At 38.5% G+C, this 7500-nt stretch overlaps 1 long non-coding RNA gene across 1 annotated transcript in view; it reads left to right on the top strand.

Annotated features, from left to right (window-relative positions):
- The first annotated feature begins 2276 nt into the window (after nt 1-2276).
- The window catches only part of LOC128248855 (uncharacterized), a 10001-nt gene continuing 4777 nt past the window's right edge, over nt 2277-7500 (top strand). The window contains exons 1-2 of the long non-coding RNA XR_008264980.1: nt 2277-2367; nt 3957-4002. This is a non-coding gene — a long non-coding RNA (uncharacterized LOC128248855). The remainder of the gene's footprint in view (nt 2368-3956; nt 4003-7500) is intronic.

Raw genomic sequence — 7500 nt, 5'->3', positions numbered from 1 at the left:
ATTTATATTAACAATGCTGAAGAGGTGAAAGATATAATCAATCTCAGTGTGATTTGAACTCAGAAAGTAGACAAATGAAACTAAAACCGAGCATTTTGTTACATTAAGTTTATAAACAGATAAATAAAACATGATTTTTCTGATTCCATCCATTATGTAACATATTAATAATTCACTGCAGATTTGTTGTGAAAACTGAACACAAGTTGTCCCAAGAAGGCAGACAAGTAGGAAATGCAGTGAATAGTTATCAGCTTGTTCACAGATTCTTGTATGAATGGCACCGAATAAAGGACCTATTAAACATGATATTAAGGACTGAACATGTTACACCAGAGTCAGAAACATTTGCAAACAGTAAGTACCACAATAGAATTGACATTTAGTTTCATGTGCTTAAGAACTTTAGTTTGCAATAATGTCAATCCAGATTCAATCCCACAGCACAACATTATGTATATGTATTCTTGTATGACCCTAGATCAACCCAAGCATCACAAGCAAAATTGGTTAAACAAAAACAGTGCTTAAGTCTATCTTAGTGTGCATATTTTTGAGTAGTAGATTATTGCCTGACATAACACAACCTTTTTACCACTGAGTACCTTTAGTAGATTCCACTCCATTGCAAGACATTTAGACAGATCAACCACTCTAGAGATAACTCAATATCTGAGTACACCACTTTTCCACAACCCATGGGTTGTGGTTTCTTCCTCTCTGTTCTCTATCCCCACCAACAACCTTGTCCCAAAGATCTTATTCAGACTAAGCCACAAATAAATGAGACTAAGATGGTGAAATGTAACCAAGGGTCCATAATATTTCTAGCCATCTTTCCATCTATTTGTCTTTTATTAATTATAATACAATAACAGCAAACTGGCAAAATTTATTATTGCATCATATAAAATAACTTGTGGTATTTGCTCCAGCTCTCTGTGTTACAAGTTCAAATCCTATTGATGTCAATGATGGATTTTGTAAAAAATTTTGTTTAGATTTAATTAAATAAGATTAAATATGTGATGAAAAACTAAAAACTTTGCTTTCAAAAATATGTGCATATATATATACACACACATACACACATCGAATTTCTAGCATACAAGTTGAATTTTTCAGACCAAAATTTAGTCAAAATGAGTAGATTGTCTTATACACCAAGATGACTTTGGAAGATCAAAAAAGTTACCAAGTAACTTGCAAAACAAAGGGAAAGAAGAAATCCCCTCAGCTGAGTGGGGTTGTAGGAGAGGGTGGACGTGGCTTTATGCCAAGTGTGGAGGGGTCAAAGTATAACAGAGGGACAGGTACAAGTGTCTTGTTATAAAAGAAATACATGGCTACCCTGCATTATGTAAGGACAATGTGGATATCTGGGAAGAAGATAAGTTGGTAGATGACAGAGCATACTCTCAAGGTGCAAGAAGATGATTATAAGAGAGAATACAGACTGAGGATGAGGAGGGGTGGCTGGATAAATACATAGGAGATTGGGAGGAGAGTAATAAGTGGTTGGAGATGAGTGAAGAAGGTTATGTAGTGAATGATGTGCAAAGGTGGTGTAGTTGATAGTAAATATCAGTATGAGAGGAGAAGTTAAAAGAAGTAACTCCGCAACATTCTTGATCACTGTCTCTGATTTATGTCACTGGACATAAAGGCAGAAAGCTGGCAGAATCATTAGCTTGCCAAACAAAATGCTTAGTATTATTTCATCCATGTTTACATTCTAAGTTCAAATGCTGCCAAGGTTGACTTTGCCATTCATCTTTTCGGGGTTGATAAAATAAGTATCAGTTGTATACTGGGGTCAATATAATTAACTTTTCCTTCCCCTAAAATTGATGGCCTTGTGCCAAAATTTGAAACCAATATTGCACCAAGCAGCTTTAGTTTCTAATCCTGCCACTACTTAAAATTCTTAAATATCCAACTTATTTACATATTTTGCATTTACTATTTTACTGGTTCCAGCCTCTGGGTGGTGCCATGCTGGAGCAATGCCATTACTTAACATATTCTTTTGTTATAGAATTCTTACACACTGCCAAATTCATACAAGACTCAGAAATGTGGCCAGACACAGATGACCTTGAGGGGGCATCACTTGGACTTCTACGGATTGTAGAAATATACCAAGTACCACTGTATCAACTGGCAAGAGGGAATCTGCTGGGAAAGAGAACTATGGCTTTAGAGACGACACAATACCTTAGCATTGCTGATGTGGCCCAGGACATGGAAATGGAGTGGGAAGCTGTGAAATGGTATAATTATACCATTAGTATACTTGGTACAGACACAGCATCACAACATTTACTCACTAAAGCCCATAAGTCAATGGCAGCTATGCTTTATAAGGTAATTGTGCAGTATTTCTGTCTTTTTTATTTGTTTGTTTGTCAAGAACTCACACATAACAGTAACAACAACAACATTAACAATAATAACAATAACTGTCTTTTTATTGACCACAAGGACTCAAAAACAACGAGGACAGTAGTAAAATAACAACATAAATTTCTTTATTATCGGTACCAAGACCCTTTCAAACTTACAACAGTATATAAATAAGGGTTACAATACATGTGGTAGTGGACTTAATAAAGTTACAAAACAATAAGAAAATGGGTGAAAGCTTTATATAAATAGTGGACTTTGGGGAGATTTTTTCAATCCAGCATAGCAACAGATTAGAGAAGGAATTACCTGATTAAAAGAGGAGACCATAAAAAACATCAAAAAAAAAAAACAATGTACTAGCAGTGAAAATGGCACTGCGGCATTTTTTCTATGTAAAGCTCAAAAGTTGCATTATCAAAGATAAGATGTGTACTCTTACACCTGAAAGTGGGAATGATATTCAGTAGGTCCTGTTGATAGAGATGTCACATGACAACAAAGACACAGTTATATTTTTGGTGGGCAGCAACAGACACTTACCTGATTCTAAGTTTCTGGTTTCTAACAGGGAGTAGTTGTGAACTGGAAATGGCACCTATTTCGACAGCCTTCCATAATTCTTAGTAGAAGAGGTGGAATCTTACAAAAAACAATTACAGTAGCTGAGGTACATTTGCTAGTGAGTGGCAGGTGTAAAAAAAAGTAAATCACTTTGTTTGGATGGTCTATCTGTTGTGAGTTTTAAGGATACATGTTTTTTAGCAGACATCTGTCACAATTACTAAGCGACTGGGGACATTTCCAATTGTGTTAACCAGGTAGTGGTGGTGCAGCTGAAGAAGGCTGCAAACAAAGGTGATATCATTAACTATTTCTGGTTTATTACTCTGCAAAGTATGTAGAGTTTAAGATGTTGTCCAAGGTGCTCATGAAGAGGTTGGCACTTACCATTGATATAGTGTGACCAAAAGCATGCAGGTCTGTGTGATTCTTGGCAGATCTATCCATGACAACCTCTAACCAATCTGATACATCATAGAAGAGGTAGATAATGAATGTGGCTGTGATGGAGTTCTGGTCTATTTGGATCAATCCGAAATCTTCAATTTGATCAACCACAAGTCAGAAGACTTGCAACTTGGCACCTGGAGAGACACACCCACACCAGCTAGCATCCAGGGTGATGGACCCTTAGTGCCTGTTAAAACAATTGGGTCTGGATTGATCCAGATCTCCTAGCAGAGAGGAACTGAAATAACTAATGAGCAGTATGGTAAACCTCACCCAGAAATGAGATGAGAGGAAGCGATCCCTAAAAGTGTGTGCTATATCAGCAACACATACAACACCTGCCTCAGAATCCAGGATTAAGATGTCTGCCCAAGATTAAGCTGTTTTAAATCATGACCATCATTATCTGAAAAGAATAACTTAGGATTAACATTGGAGATGTATAAAATGATAGAGATGTGCTTTCTTAAATAGTGCAGTGTGTGATGGAATGGATTCAATGAAAATATTTGGCTGATTTTTACTTTATTTTGTAGCTTGGAAGACCAGATCTTTCAGCTGATTCTGTCCAACAGTTGATTGGTGAGTACAATTTTGAATGAATTGATGAAGACCTAATAAAAAAATCTTAGGGAGAAAGTTGTTTTACACACATACACACACATACAAACACACACACACGCACGCATACATCATAAACTAGGGTTTTCATAAAATTAAATCAACCAGCTAATTCATACATTAAAAATACTATCTATAAGTAGAACAGTGAAAATATACAAGACTTTTCTCAAGTTTAAAATGTGAATTTGTTTTTTTATTTACATTCTGATGAGGAGCTTTGTATCTTTGTTAGAAACCATCTCCTTTCTCAAAAGAAGGTTTCAGATAATTATTGTCTTCAGAATATCATCCATTTGAAGCAATGCATCAGTCTGGATGTGTTTTCTACTTTTTGGAGCAGTTCTGGAACTCTTGTGAAGTGATGCCTTTCAATGTCAGTGTTGTTTTTTTTCATCTCTTCTACATCTGCAAATACTGCAGCACCAGCTTTCCTCACCAGTGATGACCTTCGAAAAAATGGCTGGATCAACTTCCAACTCTTCTTTCAGTTCACAGATTGCATTCAGTTGTGATTGCTTTTGATCTTCTGTGAGCAAGTGAGACACAAATATTGCTGCAACTCTTTCCATTCACAATTCATTACTTAAAATTCATTGGAAGGTGCTCCTGGACATACCAGTTATATCAACAAGTTCATCAATTGTTCAGTGATGGTCCTCCTAGATCAGTTCATGAATTTTCATGATGTTTTCATTTGTTTTGGGGTGGGGGGGTCAACAGACGCCCTGGACGAGGTTGATCTTTAGCCAACAAGTGACCGTTCCTAAAGCATGAAAACCACTCATAGGCTTGTGTTTTGCTCATGGCAGCGTCCTTATAAGCTGTTAGAAGCTTGAGAATTGTTTCACCCATTGTTTTCCCCATCAGAAAACAGAATTTCATAGAAGCATACTGTTCCTTCATTTAGACCATTGCAAAAATCAACAAACAGGGGAAAAGTACTACAAAACAAAGATGCACCACGTGGCAGCACAACTTCACTCGATGCCACTAGTCAGCACACTGATGCCTGAGGGTTGCATCATGTGACTTCTAGCGGTAGAAGCCTGAACTACAACAGGCTTGTCCTACAGAGAACATTTCCAGTTACTTTTGGCTACCCCATCATAAACATATACACATGTGTGTGTGTGTGAATATGTATATATATATATATATATATATATATATATATATATATATATATATATATATATATATGCTCAACTGATGAAGGGTTGGTCTTTATATTACTTGTCCTGTTTTCCATTTGTTTCTCTCGTTCATTTGTTCACGTATTTCATGTTTACTGTTGGTGATGTCCTGTATTAGAGAAAGGTTATCAGCATAGAGAAGCTCCCAGGGGCATCCTGTCTTGAATTCCTCTGTTATTGCTTGGAGGACTATGATGAATAAGAGGGGGGGGGGCTGAGGACTGATCCTTGGTGGACCCCTATCCCTACCCAGAATTCTTCACTATACTTGTTGCTAACCCTTACCTTACTGATTGTATCCCCATACATGGCTTGTACAGCTCTCACTAACCACTCATCTATCCCTAGTTTCCGCATTGACCACTAGATAAGGGATCCTGTCAAAGGCTTTCTCCATGTCAACGAAAGCCAGGTACAGAGGTTTGACTTTGGCTAGGTATTTCTCCTGCAGCTGTCTTACCAGAAATATAGCATCAGTGGTGCTTTTCCCTGGCACAAACCCAAACTGTATCGTGTCTAAACTAACTCTCTCCCTAATTAGTTGGGCTATGACACTCTCCGTGACTTTCATCACCTGATCCAACAATTTGATACCTCTGTAATTATTCGTATCTAATGCATCACCTTTACTTTTGTAAAGGTGATGACTTTTGTATGACTCCTTTATGTATTACCTGATAGACTATACTGGTGACAAGAATATAGCCAACACCGCCAGACATTTTGAGCATCTCTGTGGTGATTCCTGATGAGCCAGGGGCTTTCCCTGTCTTCATACCCTTAATTGCTTTATCTACCAAGGTACTGTCAATTCGGATAGCTGGTCCCTCTGTTGGGTCGACATACGGCAGACTCTCTTTCTCCCATTCATTCTCTTCATTTAGCATCCTTTCATAGTAGCATCTCCAAGTATCTCTCTCTTTGCAGCCTCATTAAATGCAAGTGAGCCATCATCTATGCGAACACATTTCTCTTCTATGACATCACATTTCTCTCTCACACACTGTCTTGCAACATGAAACACTTCAAGTCTTTGGTCCTCATGAAGCAGAACATTGGCAAATTTTTTCTTATCTGCTTTCCCTCTGGCTAAGTAAACCTGTCTCCTAGCTTCCCTTCTGGCAATCTGATACAATTCCTTGCTACCACTGTTCTTCCAGTTTTCTCATGCCCTTTCTTTTCCCTAATGGCCCTGTCAACTACATTGTTTCACCACCATGTTACCTTGGGTCGAGAGGGGACTTTGCACCATCCACAGATCTGATCAGTAACCCTCAACAGGTTGTCCTATAGGAGCCTTCAGTTGTCTTCCACATCATATGATGCTATATCCTCCTCTATTTTGTCAAAAGCTTTGAGTAATACATCTCAAAATCTCTGTCCATTCACAGGATCCTTAAGCTACCAGACCCTTCTTTTCCATGCTGGTAGTCTTCTGGGCATCCATTTAGCCCTGATCCTGAAGTCGTTAACTACTAATCTATGTTGTGGGTGCATTCTTCACCTGAGAAGGTTTTGGCATTTATAAGTAGCCATCTTTCCTGTTTCTTGGCGAGGATGTCAATTTGATTAGTGTGTCCACCAGACTGGTAGATGATTAGGTGACTGGCAGGTTTCCTGAAGTTGGTATTGCAAACCATAAAATCATTTGCATCACAGAACTCCAGCAGCCTGGTTCTCTCCTCATTGCAAGAACCAAAACCATAGCCACCATGTATGCCATGGAAGCCCCCTGCATGTTGTCCAACATGCCCATTGAAGTCACCAGCCACAAAGAGAAGGTCCTTATCATGTAGTCCTGGCTGAGGGGCATAAGCTGAGATAACGGTTGCTAATCCATGTTGCAGCACTAATCTAAGCTTAAGTATTCTATCACAGACTCTGTCTACCTCAATTACCTAATCAACCCATTTCTCCACACGAAGTATACCCACGTCCCCAAACCTGTCAGTGTTCTTTACCCAGAAAATCTTATACCTATGTTCTTTGCCTGTGAGGAACCTAGCAGAACTTCTCCATCTTACTTCTTGGATGCAGCACAGATCTACACATTTCCGTTCAAACATCTCAACAATCTCACCGGACCTACCTTTCAATATGCCAACATTAAGTGTCCCAACTCTGAGGGTGTGGAAGGTGTGGACCTGTGTAACCCTGGGATGAGAGACAGCCGCATCAGGTACCTGAAAAGAAAGCTTGCATTTGGCAGAACTCATAACCATAGAATAGCCTTCAACCTGCATACACTGCACCATCATTTTAT

This window comes from Octopus bimaculoides, chromosome 10, assembly GCF_001194135.2.
Source record: "Octopus bimaculoides isolate UCB-OBI-ISO-001 chromosome 10, ASM119413v2, whole genome shotgun sequence".
In the NCBI taxonomy this organism is placed as follows: Eukaryota; Metazoa; Mollusca; class Cephalopoda; order Octopoda; family Octopodidae; genus Octopus; species Octopus bimaculoides.
This window is presented reverse-complemented; position numbering and strand designations above follow the sequence as displayed.